General features: G+C 40.7%; 1 long non-coding RNA gene across 1 annotated transcript; it reads right to left on the reverse strand.

Annotated features, from left to right (window-relative positions):
• Positions 1-1,188: 1,188 nt before the first annotated feature.
• LOC127663602 (uncharacterized) lies at positions 1,189-22,056 on the reverse strand. Its single transcript, XR_007972999.1, has 3 exons — positions 21,750-22,056; positions 15,085-15,173; positions 1,189-2,117 (listed from the first exon to the last, which is right to left on the reverse strand). It is a non-coding gene; the product is annotated as an uncharacterized LOC127663602 (long non-coding RNA).
• Positions 22,057-22,584: the final 528 nt, after the last annotated feature.

Consider the following 22,584-nt stretch of genomic DNA (forward strand, 5'->3'; position numbering starts at 1 on the left):
TCCCAGAAATCATGAATTTAAGGCAATAGGTTGACTATAGAACAGACACTGACTCTAAGACTACAAACAAACTACGAACAATGAGCAATTTTGATTCAGTATCTACTCAGTATATGGAGAAGCAAAGGAGACTAAGCGCTCTGGTGAGTCTGACAGGTCGACTGGTCATGTGATCCTGTTTTCAACATGAGACCTCTGCGACTCACTGCATTCTCTCAGCATTTACTCACAAGCACTCTCAACCCTAACAAACTCTCAAGCTCCTAAGGTTGACTGAGGTTCTGAGAACTTCAATCCTTCCTCATTTTATTATGTACGACTCCCCCAATTAGCTTAAATGTTAAAATATATCTAGTTCATCAACTGATAAATAGATAATGGAGACATGATATATTGATAGAATACTAGCATGTGGTGGTAGAATAAAGTATTGGCATCAGCCAAGGCTTCTAATTTTTTCTACTCACAATTCATTTTCTATCAAAACATTTTTATATAATTCTAAGTGTACAGATGCATAAGATGCATATTGAAAACAATAATAAAATTATTTAAAAGATTCTTTGGTGCATATATATATATATGTATGTATGTATATGCACATATACAAATGTGTTCATTTATTGATGGAAATTTGCATACAAAGATGGACATGGTTTTTGTTGATGCTTATTTTTACATAGGGAATTAAATCTTGGCTACTGCAGGATGCAGAGATTAAACTTCTTCAGGGAGAGGTGGTCTTTGATTTATAATGACCAATGCTGAGGATGCCACTTCACATAATACATGATAAAACATGATGTAAGGATGTTTTGGGCCATCTTAGAAATGGTTGGAAATTCTGTTCTACCCCAAGCCATAGTAATTTTTCATGAAATTCAGAAAAGCTACTCATGATGCCTATTTCCTGTTGAGGAAGGGTGGGTAAGACGGGGTCTTACCCCCCCCCCCAGCTCTTCACAAGCACACTGCACACCTGGTTCTGCCTCCACCTCCCAAGTGTGCACTAAGACTCACCAACAAACAGCAATTTTGAAATCAAACATTCTAACACAATGATATCCCAAATGCTCATTAATACTCATTTGTACTTAAATGCTAAAAAAAACGATGGTAGAAAAATACTAAAAGTGTTTGTTACCATAATTAAACCATCCTGTTTCTGTAAAAGTCGAAACTTCAAGGTTTCGTAAAAGCACTGAATTTAATAATTGCATACAATAGTTTCAATCCTGAGCTGAGGTATGTCAGGCCACCGGTGAGCCCACAGGGTGTGAGGGACTGTAGAAGACGTTGCAAATCTTGTGCTTCCGAATGCAGACTGCAATGAAGTGACAGGGCACCACAGTGCAAGCAAGACCACAGACACACAATAAACTCATCACGTGTTTGCTTTTGAATCATCAGGGATTTTGTTGCTGTATATTCAGGGTCTTCTGCTTTGGCCAAATTTACTGCAACCCCCATATTGAAGTTACATAATTATCCACAGTTATGCACAGATATGTTGTGAATGATGCTTTAAAATGGTCTGCAAATGAAAGAAGATTAATGCAAAATAACATAGACAATTCCATTTGTATGAAATTACCAATAGACAGAAACATAAAGAAAGATTTATGACCACATACATTCAGAGAAAACTAATATTGAAAGATGACAGTTAATGGTATGCATTTCTTTTGGAGCTTCAAACTGTGGTTTATTTGTCCAGATTCAATACAGATTCATTTTTAAATTTACTCTATCAACAAGGCATCTTAGAGACTGATGGTTAAAAATATCCAATTCAAATTTTCTAAAACAAACACTTATTTCTGTTGTGGAAGAAAGGATCTCAAAGAACACATTCTCATCTTCTCATCAGGTAAGATGCAGAGCAAAGACTTTCCTGACCTAAAATGAGAGCTCTGGTTGAGGACATGGAGCTTTGGTTGCCTTGAGTTTTAACGGTGTGTCAATTTTCACCTTTCTGGAACTAAAGAATATGGAGGCAGAGGTGCCGTTTCTTCCTGGAAGTCTTTGGACTGCACCCTGTCTGTGTAGACAGGTCCATAGTGTGTAGACTGGTGACTATCTCCTTTATTTCTCTCCTCAGCTTCATTCACAGTTACCTAGAGCACACACAATGTCTCTGTTTTATTCACAGCCGTAGTTCTTACCAAGCAGTATCATTTTTTGCTGTTGTTTTGTTTTACGGATTTCTGATCCAAGGACAGCCTTTACCCTAGAGCTACAGCAAGCCTATGACCAATATTTGAGAGGGGGAGGGGAAGAGGGAGGAAAAAAGGGAGGGAGAGGGAGACACAAGATTCATATATGAATGGATGAATAGGTAAAAGGTGCATTTCAGGGAAAAGACTGACTAATTCTTAAAAGGATTTATTCAGAAGCAAACCATGTGAGCATATCTCATGTAATGAACAAAATCAGAATACAATCATCTAGGACTCTGGGCAAACAGAGGTCTCATATTATTCCTGTCTTAAGAGAAAAAAAAATCCTGAAAGTATGACTACAGAAACTTAAATGTAACCAGTGACAGGGTACTAAATATGTTAATATCATAAACACATAAACCGTAAATGATCAGAAGTTAGGAACAATTAAGGGAAACAATTAAAATAGAATTGTATCATATTTCTTGAATTTCTCAAACATTAAATTCAGATGTTGCTTTTACTCATAAGCTCTGAAAAAGCAAATAATATTTTCTACATACTGTTCACCATAAATCTTAACTTACCATTCAAATTTAATCTAAACACAAACATAACCCTAAAACCTCTGCCAGGCCCACAAATACTCAAGACAACCACAATCTGATTTCCAGGACAGCAGTTTTAACTTTACAAGTACAATATTTATACTGAGGAGATAAATCATGTAAATCATAATGGCTTACGCTTGTATCATATCTAAGCCTGCACTTTTGCATTCTCCAAGATTTCTACACATTTACCCATAGCTCAGTTGGTCTACTGAAACAATTTTACAGTTCAGACAGTTGGATATTGATTAAGATTTAAGATCTGTTTGGGAAAAGCTTTAAACAATATCATTCAGATTACTTACTTAGCACTTGATCACAGTGTCTATACAACAAACTCGAATTTAAAATTCATTCATAAATTCAGCCTCTATTGAAGCCACTATACCATTCACCTTCTTTCCATGCTGCCTTAAAATATTAAATTCAAACATCAAATTCATATTTAAATTAGATCAGTCTTAACTAATATTAGTTGACAACACAATTAGCCAAAAGAATAGTGGTAATCTTTCCAGACAGAAATATTAAAATCCTTTTAAATGTATGAAATCTTTATTGCAAGTGTTTGTTTTGATGCAGGGCCTCAAATAGCCAGGGTGGTCTTGAACTCACTGTATAGCTGAAGGTAATCTTAAATTAGGTTATCCTGTGAATGAGGGTAACCTGTTCTACCTCTCAGCATGGAATCTGCAGGTCTATGTCACCATAAAAGGTCTATACAGTGCCTCTACCATACCTGGCTAAAGTTCTTCCAGGACTTTAAAACCTAGTTCAGAGCAGTACATAAATATACTAGCAACTCTACTAAAGGAACAATTGTGATAAGGAAAGGACAAGATTAAGAAACTAGGGAACACTAAGCCTGGTACCAAACAGGTAAAGACTATCAGAGAAAAGTGAATGCAGACAGGTAAGCTGCCCTACACTCAAAAGAGGCTCTGGCTACACAGCTGAGGAGTTTGCCCAACGAAGAGCAACGAAACTGTCAGAAGATTTTCTTTGAAGTCTCCAACCCCAAGAAGACTGTCCTGTAGAGAAACTGAAGGCGACCTGAGCAGCAAGGTAACACGCCAAGAAAGGGCTCTGAGCAGGGATAAAAATGCACCACCAACCAACTCCAGCCCTCCAGCTCCAGCCACTACAACTCAGGGTTCAAAAGACATTCAAAGGGGAAGCAGCTGCAAAGGACGTGAAATGAAAACACTGTATTTAATGTCCAAACGGTGAGAGCTGGACGTTAGCACAGAATCCGCACTTCTACAGTGGGGACTTTTGGGGGGAAAAGAGCACGTTTTCAGTTCACAGAAAGGCCTAGGACCTTAAACAAACTGTGCCGAACCCATTTACCTAATAGATAAGGTTAAACTTGGGCCCATACTTAAGCCTTCAGTGTAGTGCAAACGTGCCTTAAAGTATCCCACTAGCAAAGGATTACACAGGGCCTTTACATCCTATCTGACAGGGCACACAGCTATTCTGTATTTCACGAAGGCCTCAATTATTCTAAGAAGGTAATATCACACATGGAAGGATTTGGGCCACAAACACATAAATGGGTCATGAACTAAGATGCACTAAGGTTCGCACTGTTTACTTCTTGAAGGAGCTATTCAAGAACACATTCTTGAGCCAGAGATGGAACTAAATGGATGCAAAGGAAGAGGGAAGGAGGAGGAAAGAAGGAAGAGAGGGGAGCAGGAGGGAAAAGAAGGAAGAGGCAGAGGGAAGGAGGAGCATACATTTACCAGGTCCTTTAGTCACTCCTTGGATAAACCATAAAAAGCTGTAAGAGAAAGCATGCAGGGCTATTGCTACACATAGACAGTTGTGTGCACACTTAGCATGCACAAAGCCCCAAGTATGGAGTAAAGGGCCAACAAAAGGAGGGAAAGGCTCTAGAAGGGAAGGGAAGAACAGAGGCCTGGGGGGATATAAACACACACATGCCAACCTTACAAAAGCAGTGGCCATGTGCACACACTACCAGACCTTCCCGGAACCAGAACCGGAATCGGAATGGAACCACACACACACCCCTCCCGAGCATCTTGTACCATTTTACCTACTTAGGTAAGCAGACCTACAGTTCAACTGCTCCAGGACCGGCAAAGAAAAGGATCACAGAACCTGGGATGCCAGTGTTGTGTCAAGAAGCAGACTCTTCTGAATAGCACCAAAAAAAAAAAAAAAAAAAAAAAAAAAAAGAGCTAAAATTGCCCAACAAAATGCAAGGCAACAGGAGCTGAGTGGCTTATCCTGGCTGATTACTGTTCTAAGACTCTCATCGACGGGGGTGAAATACAAAGAAAGTGTGTGCTGGTTTTTACAGAAAACATATGGGAACTTACCTGGGGAAATTTACTCTCTCTTAACTAAACAAGGACTCTTTTCAGATATTTTGAGTTGAAATTGAGAAGGACATTCTTAATTGTAGAAAATATGGAGGAAAAAGTCAGCAACTAGTGAATATAATGCACTGGTATTCTCCTTCATACCTGGCATGAGGGTTAGCTTTTGTCAGCTTGACACACACTAGTCACTGGGGAAGAATGAACTGAATGACTCCTATCAGTTTGGTTTGTAGGCATGTCTATGTGACAGCTTCTTGGGGGCTGAGCTACATGGAAGGCCCAGACCACAGCGGGCAGTGCCATCTGTAGGCAGGTGGTCCTAGGAGGTATGAGAAAGGTAACTGAACATGGGCCTGGGAGCAAGCAGCAAGTGTCGTTCTGCTGAGGTTCCCATCTTTGATCCTGCTGGAGCTCCTGCTCTGACATCGTCAGTGATGGACAGTGATCTGGAATGTGTAAGCCAAGGAAGGCCTTCCCCCACCAGTGCCCACAAGCGATGTTTAACACAATAGAAAGCAAGCCAGGAGCATGGGTATCTGGCAGCAGCTAGAACAGTACTTTACATACAGAGACCTGGTGGATGGGTCAAGCAAATAGAGAGGGCAGCCTAGAAAAGATAACGGGGATTCCAGGCTCCCTGGGAAAAATAAGTGGCAGAGAGCACAGGAAGAGAACAAATTAATGTATTCCCAGGCAAGAGAGGGCCAGGGCCAAGGCATAGAATGGAAAGGAACACCAATTTCGTGAGTCTTCCTCTCTCTCTGTCCCCTGACATGAGACCAGCAACAAGCCAACCTAACACCTCCTTCAGCGACCAGGGCCTCTGGCAGGAGAATCGAGTTTACTCCAAGACACCATGATCATCTTAAAGTCTCCTGAAGACCTTGCTCTTAAAATGAAGGACACACAATGAGTTTCCTGAGCGTCCTTCAGGCACTCACTAATATGCTAGAACTCCGAAGGCCACACATATACACAGCAGAATACAGAGTCTCAAGCAGACTGCCTGAGTGTGAGTCTCTGTTCCCCTACCACCAGCGATCAGACCTCAGGCTAAATTGCCCTTGCCTCAGTTTCCTGCCTATAACAGACAAGAAACCGTCTTTTCTCTGATGGACCTATCCCTAAGTATAAAATGTACTTCAGCTATAACTCTAGTTACTATTTTGTAATTAATGATAGTATCTTTCCAGCATGAGTATTTATATGAACAAACTACCTTTTGGTAAATGTTTTTGTGGGAAGTACAGCTATTCTGAATACCACCTCTTAGAGTACTTCACCCCCTATGCCACAGACAAACAACTATTAATCAAGCTAGAATCTCCTACTTAGCTTGATGCAGCTTCAGGAGTCTGCTGATGAGGATTACACAAAGGATGAGTTAGTTGATCATGGCCCAAGAATTACCAATGTTTCATTACTTCACCATTATGTCTTTGCCACAGAGTTCAATCTAGTTTGTGTACTGTACCTTTAAAAATATGGTCCCAGGAACAGGGAGTATGTTTCAGTTGATGGACACTTGGAAAATACATGACTATATGATGAACTCTGGGTTTGATTCCCCAGTACTAAAAATAAAGGTTAAAAAAAATCCATAGAATCCCAATTGGTAGAAGATTTACCAAGATCTTTACAAAAGAGCCTATAACTGGTTTGGGACTACCGAACCCTTGACTTGCAGCTCTAAGGGGCCCCCAATTCACCAACATCTCAGTGACATTTATGCTGTTGTTCCCTGTGGGAAGCAATGGAAAACTTCAGATAAATTGAGATAGGTCCCTTTTCATTATTCTTTAACAACTTTATACATGCATTATATTGAATTTTAGTTATTTTAACCCCATTATCATCTCCCAACACTGAGCCCCCTCATTCTCACTTCTCCCATTTTCATATCCTTCTTCCTTTTCTTTCCTTTCCTCTCTTTTTTTCTTTGTCTTTTTTTTTTTTCTGTAACCAACTCAATTTAATTAAGGTTGCTTGCAGGGGCATGAGTTAGTGGTTATTTATTGAAGCATGGGCAATTTGGCAATGGCTATAATTATGAGAAGAATGATTCTTCCTCTTCTAGCAACCATTAACTGCCAACAGCTCATCACGAGGCCGCACAAGCCCCTTCCCCACATGTACAACAGTGTGAATTCAGGAGCACAATGGCATTGCCATCGCCAGAAGGCAGCAAAGATTGGTCCCTATAAACATGACACCTGATTTAACAACAGGAGTGATCCAAAGTGCGGTACCAGTACTGGAAACACATTACTGTGGTGACGAGGTGGAATGGAAAGAAAAGGAGCCATGTAATGAAGCAAAATCAGAAAAGTAATGCCAGAAAAGTAATTTAGGCAAAGAGCAGAGAACAATGGGAGAAAGTAACTTCCTCACATGCTCCATAGCCTGCTGGGCTTCACCTCTGGATAATCCTCTCTCCTCACCACACTAGGCCAGTCCCCCCCACCACCTGTGGCAGCTCCTAAGGGCCTCAGCTGAGACATGTTTCAGCTCCCACAGGATTCTTGAAGCCAGGACTCACGCTGAATGTTGAATGTGTACTCCCGACCAGAGCCTAGCCAGGTTACAATAAGAGCCCTCCCTACTCTATCTTCAGGCAAGTCTTACAGTTTGGCTTAAGCCCCAAAGGTTCTTACATGCAACAACAGTCATGAATCTCAAATGAAACCACCACACTTACAAATACACACTGTATGATTTACATTTGTATCACATTCCGAAAAGACTAAACTACAGGGGTGAGAAAAATATTGGTGATACCAATAACGGGAAGGAGAATAGACGTTATTTTTTCCATCACATAGGGGTAATTTCAAGGTGTGTTGTTTAATTTACAAACAAGAACACTATATTGAACAGTGCATAGTGCTCACTAGGTAGCTCTTCTGTGGCTTGATGAATTCTTTGCTTTCCCAACTCCACACAGTTCTGACACCAGTACGAGGCTTGATGTGCCCTTGGTCAGTTACCCTGTTCCAGGAATCCTGTTTATAATTAGTTCAAATCTTATTTTCAGTGTGAATACTTTTTCTTTGCTTCACTTTGAGCTTTCTTGACAGATTTCTTTTCTATTATCACTTCTTTTGACCTGTCACATGAGTTTATCAAAGACAAGGGGACAACATAACTACATGCCTGTCTGCTCATAAACCAACAGAAAGAACTAACACCACTAATACAGTGAATCATAATTCATTAACATGACTTCTGATATAATTAGACTCTACTGATAGGGAACTGGTGTTAATTAACCATGGCAAGTAAAAGCCAAAGTCATGTAAAAGAAGAAACAATTATACTTAAAGTAATTTTAAAATGAATGAACTGAATCACCACAGATTTAAGAAATAGGACTTGAGTACCTTCCTACATCTTATAATAATCAAAGAAGTGGGGAGGTCCCTGAAGACGCAATTCCATCTAGATTAATAGATGAGAAGAAATTTGTCCTACAATTCCAACTCTGATACCAGTAACAAAATTATGGGTACTATTATATTTTTATGACATTCCTTTTACAAAGTCAGTAATATTTTTTCATTGGTTGAATGGACCAAGAGAGAATAATATTAGACAATACTTGTAGAAATTCAACCAGACACTATCATACAAATATACACAGCGACTGCAACTGGTACTATTCTCTAATGTGCTCACAGAATCCTCGTAGCCACCCACAAGGCAAGTAGCATTATAATCACCTGTATGTATAGCAGAATGCCAGAGAATAAGGAAGTCCAATAATTCATCTACAGATAGGCCAACAGTAAGCAATAAAGCCAGGATTTGAACTCAAAAAGCAACTTCACAAATCAAGCTGTTCAAAATGCTATTTCTCTCTGCTTTCTGTACAAAATAAACACAGTCATCAGGAAGGGTACCCAGTACTGATGCCTAGATGTTGCACAGATATCACTTAGTGATGTTCAACACCACACACAGTTTGCTCTCCTGGGACATCAAGTACAACAAACAATGACCCACTGAGTTAGAAAAACCATTCCAAGATGCTAAGGGTGGCAGGAGAACAGAGTGAAAAAAAATTCAAATTAAGTCCATTATTTTATTCTATGGAAAACTGACATAAATACAAGAAGATCACTAAAAAAATTCGCTTTGTAAGACTAGAAAAAGTCTTGTATTTATCATTAATGTGTCTAAGAAGAGTGCTGTTACAACAAGGTATGGAACATCAACAAATTCCACTGACATTTTCAATACCTCTGACCCTGAAAGTTAATCATACTGCTTGCAGAGGTCTGATCTCACAAGAATTCCATAAGGAGCAGGAACGTGAGGGCCTAATAAGGATGTGTGACACAGGAGCAAAAGGATTAGTTAACTAAAATAAGTGGATTCCTCTCTAAATATAATCCGCTCATAAGGACATTTAGAACATTTGTATCTCATTAGGGGTATTAAGTGAGGAAAAGAGTCTCAGTACCAAACAATCCTAATTATAATTCATCTTAGGAAATAAAGTGAGTTTTCGTAACTGAAATGGAAAATGTATGGCAGGAAACATCTTTAATATAATAACAGAACTGTCACCAAACTCAGACACTAAAGCAAACATGGCAGGCTAAAGGAACACAATGAAAACTAACTAACTGCTCTCAGAATGACAATGGCTTTTCATGTTTCTCAAAACATGCTTCTTCCTCTGTCATCATAACAACCCAAAGCAGAAGTAAGATGACCAAGAAAAAGAGACTCAGTTTGTAAGCAGCAGGAGACATAATAACGGTTTACCTTAACACATCTTCCATGAAGGTGACACAAGAAGTAAAATCAAGGCAGTTAATAAGGCAACTTCACCATCAGTGGGCTTCCATGTGGGGAAAACTCTGTCTACTTCGCCATCTCACCAGAAAGGAGAGCTTGCCAACCAAGTATTGCAACAATAAATAAATAAATAAATAAATAAATAAATAAATAAATAAATAATAAATAAATAAATAAATAAATTCTATAGAAATGGAGTGCATGGTGTGACTTCTTGTTGTTAGATGTTCAAAGACAATTTTACTAAAATTGAAAAGAGAAACTTGAAAGCAGGTAAGCTGTAAACCTCAGCAGCTGTCACAGAATTGAACAGGGAAGGGTTTGAGTTAAGCCAACATGGAGGTCAGCCACCTGGCAGATAACAGCTACAGGGCAGACACAAAAGCTGTAAAGAAAAGGAGACCTAAAGGACTAGAGAAAGCATATTTAGCTCTGGCCAGCAACCTAAAGACAGAAGAGAAGAAGGAGGAATATATATGTTCCGTTTTGAGTCAGAATTCACAATGGCAGGCAGACCCAGCATAAGCTGATGGTAGCTCTGTAGCTTCTGCATCGAGGATGCGAATTCCAGGAAGGGAACGTAAGATAATAAAACAGTAGGTCAGAGGTGATGCCCAGTGTTGGGTATCCATCACAGCTTCGGCCTCTTACTGTGGTAAGAGTCTCCCTCAGAAGGTAGGGCTGTCTCATTGCCTTTTTGAGCTCCACAGCCTTATTGCAAGCAGTTAATTTTCTAAATTTCAGATAGGAAGTAATCACTACCCTCTCCTAGCATAGTTCCTCTCAGGAAGCACTGGAGAAAACTTGGTCCAGTGCCTACTCTCAAGGCTGTTCATCTCCATGACTAAAATCACGAGGCATCTCTCTCTTTGTTGAGAGCTAGGGCTTTCATGCTCCTAGTCTACACCATGCCCCCAGGAAAGACGGGGCAGGCATAGGCATCAGTGTTTTCACATTAGGTACAAGTATTTGCCTCGATTATTTTTAAGTATCTATTTGAAAACTGTGAAGGGGTTGTTCTGTGGACAGTTGCATCATTATCCAGCGGTGGCTAAGAAAACACTTTACCATTACATAACAGAAAGATCAGAGGACAGGGAACTATTTTCCTACTGTAAGACTCAGCCCAGCTTTTAAAAAGCTGAATTTCTCAGCCAACAAAAGCAATCAGAACAATAGTCTATGTTATCATTAATTTTACACTTTCCAGTATGGTCCACTCCTCTCTGTAGTAAGTCTTTGCTATGGGGAATTAGGGTTGAGGGAAGAATATAGGGATTTAGATCAGTCAATGAATTTTGCATGATGTATGTATATATGTACGTATGTACGTACGTACGTACGTACGTATGTATGTATGTATGTATGTATGTATTTGATAAATGAACTGTCCTTTCTTGATTAGGCAACTTTTCCTTTCCTTGAAAAATAGTGTCAATCCTGTTCCTATTCCTACCTGCCCCTGGTCCACCTACAAATTCTGTTTTCCCTTTCCAGAAGATCCATGTACCCACCCCCACCACAGTCCTCTCTCCTTGTTACTTACCCTCTCTGGGTTTGTGACTTGCAGTATGATTATCCTTAACAACTAATATCCACTTACAAGTGAGTATATATCATGCTTGCCTTTCTGGGTCTGTGTTGCCTTGCTAAGGATCATGGTATTCTTGATTGGTTGGTTGGTTGGTTGGTTTGTAGTCTAATCTATTTGTCTGAAAATTTCACATTGTCATTTTTTAACATCTGAGTAATACTCCATTGTTTAAGTGTATATTTCCTTTATCCATTCTTTGGTTGAGGAAAATCTAGGTTGTTTCCAGAGTCTGACTATTATGAATAAAGCAGCTATAAACATAGTTGAGCAAGTGTCTTTGTGGTAAGATGGCGTGTCTTTGGGTATATGCCCAGGAGTGGTATAGCTGTGTCTTAAAGTAAATCAATTCCAAATTTTCTGAGAAACATCCATATTGACTTCCAAAGTAGCTGTACAAGTTTGCACTCTGACCAAGAATGGAAGAGTGTTCCCCGGGCACCATGCTTGCCTCCTGATGCCATACGCACTACCACACTGGTCATGGACTCTAACCCTCTAAAACTATGAACCTCAAAAAATTGTTGCAAGTTGCCTGGGTCATGGTATTTTAACACACCAATATAAAAGTGACTAAGACAATGATGAAATCCTATTACCTTAAAAGCCAGAGAGTAAAAAGCTTCTGAGCCTATCAGACACCCTCCTATGTCATACAGACAGCATCTACCCTAAGCATGGAAACAAGTATGAATGTAAATGTATGAAGTCTTTCTTAATTTTAAGCTGAACTATATAGCACATACCCCCTACAGAACACAATCATCTTCTCTTCCTGTGCCCTGTAGCTTGTTCTTTCCATTGAAGCATCTGTTCTGACACTTAATGCCTTTACCTCAGGCATTCAAATATTACCAGGTCTAAATCAGGACCTATCTCAGGAAAACCCCAAGACTTGAATCACCCTTCACAGGATTCATCCACTGTCTAGACCAATTTTCAACCTCCCTGAGGCCTTTAACTAACTTAAGGAAGATGCAATGCTCAATAAAGATCCACAGAAAGAGTGGTGCCAAAGTGGAGACAGAGTATAATTGATATAATCTATGTTGACTAACTTTTGTAGGGTGGGGATTCCAAAGCAATGTAGGTGGAATAAGTTAGCAAAAGAAGTGGGAAAACTGCAGGAAGATAGAAAAGACGAAAAGAGCACTCCACGTTTGACAGAAGTTTCTCCACTCCAAAGATGTTTGAAGAAAAACTGTAACTGCTAATCCTAGCCTTTAAAAAAAATACTTCTGACATCATTGCAGTATTAGAAACATTTGGGAGTATGAACCATTGGCTGACAGTTACAGGAATCCTGGAAGGGGAAACAATGGTCAAGGAAGGCCAGACAGCAGTAGTTATAAACCTCTGCTCAGTCCCAAAGCTTCCTCCAAGCCATGCAAGCCACTGCCGGTAAGAGGTGGATGGGAATGCTGTTCCTCACTTCCCCAGGTGATGATGCTAAGGAGGGGCATGAACACAGCTCTGCTGCAGAGAACATTTGAGTTCCTTGGTTTTCTCACCTTTTGAAGTAAGACACGTCATGGGTTTCATTCCCAAGGGCCTGAGATTTATAGAAGCCAGTAAAGACATGATTTACAAGTCTAACTACAGAAAATGCTAGTATAAAAACAAAAACTTTCCAATTTTCCTTATGCCATGACTTGGTCCTTCTGTAATATAGGAAATGGGGTTGAGGAAAATGTTGTGGTAAAAAAAAAATAGAGCAGGTCACTTCAAGATTAGGAATCTTTCAAAAAAGATAGCACCCCTCACTCAAAAATTGCATTTATTTTATTTTATGTGAATGGGTGCTTTGCTTACATAGATATAGGTGCACCATGAGTGCCTGTTACAGACAGTTGTGAGCCACCCTGGGTGCTGGAAATCAAACCCCAGATTACTCCTCTTCCAGAGGAACAGTGTCTTTAACCACTGAACCATCTCCAGCCCTGTGCTCCAAGTTTGTGACAATGAAGGTTTGTAAAAACAATACACCCACTCTCAAAGCACGTAAGTAAAGAAAATAGATAAACTACCAAACCAGTATTCCATGCTGTCAATGAGTCAACAAGTACATCCCACAGAAACTAACAGTGTTTAATAAAAGTTCCTTTTATCAATAATATTCTCATGTTACTTAAAAATTCCACAAAAATCAGCTCTTTAAAGGAATCTTTTTTTATAATTGAAGCCTTTCAACTTAAACGCTTATGCTAGCTAGACTGAGTATTTATAGATACTCAAAATAGTACACCTTCAGTTCAGACGTCTAAGAAAGCAAAGTATGGTAGATGTTTCAACAACAAAATCATACTTCCACAGAATGTCTGTTGCAAGAGAATATATCTGTAAAATCACATGTGAGAAATGTTTATATGTCAGAAATATAACTAACTCATAAATACACAAAACACAATCTAACATTAGAAATAGAGCATCTGTAAATTAAATATCCATTATCTGCCTTTCTGGCTCTCCATGGATGTCAAAAACAACAAGACTGATAAGCATCCTTTTCACTGACTGTAGTGCATGCCCACAATTGCCGGCTAGATTAGTAAGTACCCATTGTGGCTAGCATGGCAATAGATGTTCAGGTCAGCCTGTTCGGCAGATGGCAAGAAACCATGGACTCTGATATCAGAAAGTTAGACTTTCAACAATATGGCACACAACGGAGAACTTCCTGACCAGCACAAAACATCGTGGTTGGAGAAATGGAGCATGATTAAAATAAAAGAAACAATACGGGAGAGTTCATCATCTAGTGCCATTTCTATCTTTAGTATAGATTTTAAGATCTAATCTACTCTAAGTCTCTCAAAACAATAACTATTATTCCCATGAGGTAATAATCAACTTGAACTCAGAAAATTCAAGTTCAAGTGTACTGTATGCTGAGACGGTAGTCACGGAGAGCACAGTGGCACTGAATGAGTTCTCACATACTTTACATTCTATGGCCATCTGAAACCATGCATGAATGAAAACATACATGGTGTCATAAGCACATCACAATCTTTCCTAGATAGCAAAGTAGTGAAGTATTAATAACTATTATATGTCATTAAAAATATCCCCTGGCTCTTCTGAAGAGAACAGTATTCTCTAGCTCAGTGTAAGGAATCTGTTCAGTAGCCATGTTACAAAAATCCAAAAGCTAAGTTAATGCTAAAATGCTTATCAACCATGTGGGTTCCAGAGCCCACATTATGAAAAAAAATACAAAAAAGCTGAACCCCAAGAGGAGAAATAATCTGTTATCGGGTATCCTACTGAAAAGTCTTGAGAAACTGTGAGTTCTTGCCATCTCAGAAAGCAGGATGACTTAAACACCTATCATTACAATGGCCAAAACAAGGGTACCACTCCTTGTCTACCGGGGTGGTAGATGAAAATCCATGCTGAGGCTCGGGAAAGGAAGCTGAGCTGGACTCTCCCACCAAAGAAACAACTACCTCCACAAGGCAAGTATGGGCATTCCATGGGGAGGAAGAGGTCCACCTCCCGATTTTCATCTGGCCTTGCTCCCATGTATCAAGTTAATCTTTTAGCTCAGTGAAAGTAATTACCAGCCAGGCTCTGCAATCCATCATTCACCCTGGGCATTCCTGCTGATTCTTTCTTTGGTCTGTAGGACACAAGAATCTCTTCTGTTGATCTGTAAGTGCAAAGGAAAGATTTGGTTGTTCCTTGTTTCTTGCTATTCTAAATTTCTGCCAAGTAATTAGAATAGAAAATGAACTATTTTCAAGTTTTTTAATTGAAGCTATGGGGGTTAGAGTAGTCATAGCCTCTAACAAAAATAAGATTGAAATCATACATCTTTGATGCCCCCCCCACACACACACACCTCTTCCAAGTAGAATGGACAAATGTAATCTGACTCTAGACAGTGAGCTCAGGGACTTGATCCAAATCACCCTCCTTCTAATTTAGGTCATTTGGCAAGAATACATTAGTAAATTAGCAAACTGCATATAAATTTACAAAAGGTATTCCTATATCCTCATATCATCCAAAAGAAAAGCATTATTGGAATCCTCACTGCATAGACAATGAGTGGAAAGTTCAGAGGTTAGATGCACTATCCCCAGGAACACATTTCACAGGTTACAAAACAAATTTACCCACTCAAAACATTAGACTTCTACACATCTTTCCAAGTAACTATAATACAGGACAGCTTACATGACTTCTAACCAGGAGTAATATCCAAAATTGATTAGCTCTTTGGTGTTCATCACACAGTAGGTATTGTTTATTTTACACACTCCACTAAACTAAAGACTTGACAAAGGCATTCTAAAATTCCCCCTCAATGCTGCCTACCATGTAAGTCTGTTTCCTTTACATAAGTATACTGATTAGCAATATAAATACAAGTAAATATAATAAATTTATAGATACATATGTATGTATATAATATATAAAAGACCTATGTCGTAATTATCACAGTAATGTTAAGTTAAAATACATCAGTTTAAAACATTCTGTCCTTGGTGATCAGAAACCCTATGGATATAGGATCTGTGGCTATATACACTACCAATCTAAACATCAAATGGCTGTGTGTGACAGCTAGCTTGTTCAGACAATGCTTCATTTGACAATGGACCATGAGAACACGGTGGTCCCACAGAGTGACATGAAGCAATGTTTATAAAATGATCTAATGTACACATAGTTGAAAAAGAAAAAAAAGAAACTGAAGGACAAGAAAACAAAGGCCTTATTGTTGGAGCAAAATATTGATGGTAAATTATCTGCTTACAAATAAATCTATGATTAAAAAGAAGTAGAAGAGAGAAACCAGAAAAACTACTACAGACACATTTGTGTCTGAGGAGGAGGCAGTCCTCAGAAGGGCTTGAGAGACGGTGCTAAGCAAATGGGCATCTCCATCTTGTCACACCCACAGACGACTTTCCAGGATGACAAGATATGATCCTGACATTGTTTAGACTTCAGCTCTTATATTAGTTTTTAATCAGAAAAAGGTTTTAAATGAAAAATGTCTTGACAACAGTCAAATAATCTTGTACAATATATCCATATATTAATCTAAGTATAAGATTCAAACATTTAAAAATAAGTTTTATAAAATGCAAAGATTCAGTAACTTGATTAATTACTAAAGAACTACCCAGTACTCCCAGAGCTCCCAGGCACTAAACCACCAACCAAAGAGTACACATGGAGGGCCCCAGGGCTACAGATGCATATGTAGCTGAGGATGGCTTGTTGGACACCAAAGGGAGAAGAGCCCTTGGTCCTGAGAAGGCGAGATGCCCTAGTATAGGGGAATGATAGTACAGGGAAGACGGAGTGTGTGGGTTGGTGAGCAGGGGGAGGGGGGAAGGGTTAGGGAGTTTTGGGGGAAAGCAGAACCAGGAATGGGGACAACATTTGAAATGTAAATAAAGAATACAACTAATTAAAAAACCGAACTAAGTGCAGAGGGCTTACAAAGTCTACAGTAGTTTGTTATAATGCCCCAGGTCCTCAAAGTCACACACCATTCACTCACCAACTCACCCACGGCTTTAGGTTTGTAAACTCCACTCATAGAAGTGCACCCTATGTATGCTTGATTTTCAGCATTTCTACTGTGTTCTTTTTGTATCTTTTCTGTGTTAGATGTTTTTAAATATAAAAATATCTGTTCCGGTTGACTACAATATACAGAACAGAAATACGCTGTATAGTCTTGTGACTTAGGAGCAAGATAATGTATCACATAACCTTAAGGAACAGGCCACACCATCTAGGACTGTGAAGACTATTCAGTGATGTTCACATAACAATTCAATCTAAATGTCCTGGCATGTTCCTGAAGTTTAGCGACATGAGAGCACAAATAACACCACACCTCTCTTTGTCATTGAATGAAACCAAGGCACCAGGATCTACAAACAGAACAAGCAACATCTGGACTTCTTTGGTGTATAAAAATTAACTTCATCACACATACTATTTTTCTTATTTCCACTCTGTATAATTATACACAACCTGAAAGGTGTGCTAAAAAGGAAGAAGTCAGCCGTAATCCCAGAAATGAGAGCTGCTGAGATCTGCTTTTCCTCCTAGCCATTTCCTCTGACAGACTATTCAAAATACTTCCCTTCCCACAGAAAGCTGGAATACTATCGTGATGGACGGTAATAAGATAGATAACACAGACTAGAAGAAATGGATTTCGTTGCACTTACAGCATTGGTTCAAACTCCTAACTAAAGAAACAAGGCAAACTGGAGGATCTATGTATTAAACTCCTTTGGAAAACTAAGAAAGGAGGCAACCTAACTACTCAAGTGTGACACCCATAAAACAAGAATAAATAAGAATCTACAGTGAGTACAGAGAGGTACCCCCTGTTGGAATTGGTTTTGTTCCTCAAAAACATTTTTTTACTTTCTATTTTAGCATTGAAACTATAAACTCTTAATTATTTTATCAATGAGAAACTTAGCTCAGTCCCAAAAGTGGGGGTGGGCATAAAAAGTCCTCTTTTCTTCTCAAAATTACTGTCAGAGAACACTAAGGAAATACTACCTAAGTGTAGCACGTACGCCTTTTCCCCCTTCTTGCACAGCTATGTAGTCTTAGCCCTCTAGTACATGAAACAAATAACTTACAAGGAAGGTCAAGTGCAGCGTGATCAGCTCTGCACATGTGAAAATGGACTTCAACGGAACCAGTGGCCTGCAGTGATAGGAGCCCCTGGGACACAAATGTGTTTTAAACATTTTCATTGATCATGTATGTATGTCAAAGGGACCTGTTTAAAACACACTCATATAGAAAAAAATGCTTTTTGTACTACTTACCACTGAGTAAACAAACACAAGTTTCAAATAATTTTCAGTGCAACAGACCTGGAATTTTATTCACCCCAGCCTAGTGATTTTAAATGTCCTGTGACCCTCATAAGTGCTGCCAACATCAACATCTGGTACCTGCACAAAGAAAACAGATTCTAAAGGATTCTTCAGAACCCTTTCAATTTCATCATATGCTTAATATGTTTCTAAGATTTTTTCTCTTCTTTCTGATACAGCAAAACATAAGTACTTTTTTTTAAAAAGTAAGAAACTGTTCTAAGAGATAGCTGAAGGTTGAAAAAATAAGTATCTGAAATCGAGTTGTTGCTTATTTCTTCACCCCTCTAAAGAGTTTATAAACAGGGATCTTAAAAAAAAATAAAAATAAAAAATAAACAGGGATCTTTAATCTGATGAAACTTCTGAGTAGGACCACCCCCCTACAAATACATGAATATGAAGAAGAGACACTGAAACCCAAACCATAGCCTCTACGCATGTATTTCTTCTTCCTCTTGTATTTTCTAGCACAAGGATTATTTTATGACCACACCATTCAAAGATTGTAAGAAAAATGATCATGTCACTGTGCAGGACTATGACATACACTGTTTTCCAAAGCTATACACTAACAAACTGTGTTAGGAATCTCAAAAGAATCTAATAATTATTAACTAAACAAAAATATTTAATATAGAAGTTCAAATTGACTTCCAAAAAGTCAATCTTGCTATAGGGGAAATCAACTACATATCAAAAAAAGTGACCTGAAGAACATTTTTTTAAGCTAAATTACTCTAAGATGCCTTCTTTGGTTTAAAAAACTGTAGGAAAGTGTGGGAAGTAGGAAAACTACTTCCCGATTGCACATCATCTGAAATGAAAGAATCATCCCATACTGTGTACTTTCAAGACAGTTGCCTGGAAGCTCATGTCTATGGAAACCCCCTCCCTATCTGTGCTTCTGGATCAAGTCTGAATTATCACTGTGTAAGTAAATCAGCCCATAAAAGTTTTCCTCTGTTTCAATATCATCAACTACTAATACACAAGACATACAATGGGGAGTTCACAGCTAATGCATCATTTTCTTTTCTCAAGCACTCATGCCATACCACATACCTGCGTAATATCCAAAATAAAACAGTTGTCTTCTGCATTAGAGATTTTTCTCAAGGAAAAAAAAAGCATAGACATCACTCATATCTTAGCCAAAGTACTCAAGGAGACTCAGCATTGGGGCCTGTTAGAGTGCAAATATATTAGCTGTGACTTCAGCAAGTGCCTGTCATGTTGAATAGCATGAGGAAGAGAGAGAGTAATTATTGCCGAGAAACCATTAGAGAGCTCCTTAGTAAAACAAGATGCCTGGGCAAACTAATGGACCAACAGTCCACTGCCGTGTCTTTTCCTATTCCATTTAGCTGCATGTCAGTCCTGTCAAATCATCTGACACTCACAATGCAGGCAGGGTCACTACAATTAGCAAGATCTTGGCTCCCATGTTCTTTTACTGGGGTTACAATAAGCACCTACATCTGTACAGCCAGAGATGGTTCCTTGATTGTTTGTGACATAGAGAGCTTGGTGCAAGGCAAAGGCACACTGGTCCTGACTAGCAACCGAACCTTCAGGTTCTATTCTGTTTGAACAAGAGAGGCCACTCCTAGAGTAGGAGCAACTTGCTTCACATTATCCTTCTCTGGTGGGTACTTCTTATGCCTACGAGCAGGAAATCAAAAATGTTTTTATGAAAACACATTACTTTGAGATTCTAAGACAAAGACTCTGATCAGTACCTCTGATATATTATGCTGAGGCCAGAGTATGTTAGCCAAATTTAGAAGCAAGAAAGAACTAGACCAAATAAGAACAGTGTTTCTTTCTTTTTTCTTGATCAATGGAAAGCAGCTGACTTGGAGAATTGGGCTAGATAACTTTGTACTAAAGGATGAGCTTATTAACCAGGTATTAATACCTCATTGGCTTTTAAAGAACAAACTAGACTAACTTGTCAACACTGCCTTAATAATGTCTCAAGTGTCTCTCACTTCATACACTGTCTCTGCAACTGGACCTGTAAATGGTATGTGCTTTGCCGCTGTATCCCAATATTCCCAAGCATCTGGGACTGAACGACCCAGGGTCCAAGAACTAACACTAGGCCCAGACGGGCACCTTGTACATTTCCAAGTGGGAGGAGCCAAGTGCTCATTCAGTTTTGAAGTACTGATACTTCAAAAATGACCATTGCCAAAATGCTGTTTATTTAAAAACAACAGAGTACACAATTCTAAGGACTATAACAAAATCATGCTAAAATGTCTTTAGACCCTAACTTCCATCATGTCGCCAAACAATTTATAATATGTACCTCTACACAGACACACAGACACACAGACACACACACACAAACACACACACACAAAGGCAAAGTTAATGAGTTTTTTAGAATGAAGGGAAGCAATGGCTGGATTTTCCAGAAAATAGCAGGCCTTCAAGGAGGGAGGTGAAGAGTTAACATGAGACACTGTGAATATTTGGAAGACAACTTTCCTTTAAATGAGACACTGCTGGTAATGGTAATACAGAATTTGCAATGAAGGGAAGGACATGCATTTATAATCTGGCTGGGCCCCACTGGACAAAAAGTGATTTACTTGAAAGCTGCCTTTGCACTCAGTAAATGTTCCTGTTATGGGCTGCTCAGTCAGTGACAGTTTTCCACATGTCAATCAAATTATCATCTATTTACAGTTGGTTTGGTAGTGTCATTTGCAATATTCCCTACTTTTCTGATGAAATTGGAAGCACAGAATTTTCTCCAGGTTGCCCTGGCACTCGAGTTGGCAAACTGCTCTTTGCAAATGTCATGTGTCCGCTTATCAGCACTCTAAGGAGCGCGATCTTCCATTAGGCTGAGTGAATCGCTACCAGATGCAAATCTCTCAATCATCAAGGGAAGACTATGGCCTTCAGGAAAGCACACACGTGTCTGTCTAGCAGGATATGACTGGCCGCGTCTGCGTCCTCCCCAGCCGCGGGGGCATCACTGCGGTCCCCACGCAGGCCGCTCCTGGGCCCCCTGCACCCTCCCTCCCCCGTGCCCAGCCGCCGCTCTGGGCTCTGAACAGGCCGGCAAGTTGGGAAAGTTGCCGTGGGATCCGGCAGCTCCGTGTATCCCAGGTCCCCGCATCCCGCGCCCTCTGGAGTCCCCGACTGCCCGCCGCTCACCAAAGGCATGGGGAAGCCCTCGCTCCCGTCTGCCTGCCCACCTGCCCGCAGCCGCCTCAAAAACTTGGGGCCAAGTTGAGGGGTGGGGGTGGATTTCGGGAGCACTGCCTGGGGCGTCCCGCCCGGCTCTGTCCCCACCCAGTGCAAACTCAAGTGGAGAGGAGGTGGAAACTTCTTACCATCTCAGCAGGCTGGTCCTTAAGTGCAGCCCCCACCTCTTGGTCTCCTCTTAGTGGCCCCGCCCCTCGGCCACCTCAGCTCTCCGCTCTGCCTGCTCCCTCCCCGCCTGGCCGCTCCGGGCCTTGCTGGCTGCCTGCGCCACGCCCCAACCGCCCACGCGCATGCACTCTCGCCGCAGCCCCTCGGCGCACAGGTGACTGATTTACACCTGCGCCCAGGGTCCCGCTTGCACCCTCTAGCTCGGAGTTGTCCCACTCCTCCCTGGGCGGAGGGAGAAAAAAAAAGGGAATGGACTGTCCAGGAGCGGGGCTGCTGGTGACGCAAAACCCGCGGCGCGCATGCGCAAAACCCGCGGCGCGCATGCGCAAAACCCGCGGCGCGCATGCGCAAAACCCGCGGCGCGCATGCGCAAAACCCGCGGCGCGCATGCGCAAAACCCGCGGCGCGCATGCGCAAAACCCGCGGCGCGCATGCGCAAAACCCGCGGCGCGCATGCGCAAAACCCGCAGCGCGCATGCGCAAAACCCGCAGCGCGCATGCGCAAAACCCGCAGCGCGCATGCGCAAAACCCGCAGCGCGCATGCGCAAAACCCGCAGCGCGCATGCGCAAAACCCGCAGCGCGCATGCGCAAAACCCGCAGCGCGCATGCGCAAAACCCGCAGCGCGCATGCGCAAAACCCGCAGCGCGCATGCGCAAAACCCGCAGCGCGCATGCGCAAAACCCGCAGCGCGCATGCGCAAAACCCGCAGCGCGCATGCGCAAAACCCGCAGCGCGCATGCGCAAAACCCGCAGCGCGCATGCGCAAAACCCGCAGCGCGCATGCGCAAAACC

This window comes from Apodemus sylvaticus, chromosome 13, assembly GCF_947179515.1.
Source record: "Apodemus sylvaticus chromosome 13, mApoSyl1.1, whole genome shotgun sequence".
NCBI lineage: Eukaryota > Metazoa > Chordata > Mammalia > Rodentia > Muridae > Apodemus > Apodemus sylvaticus.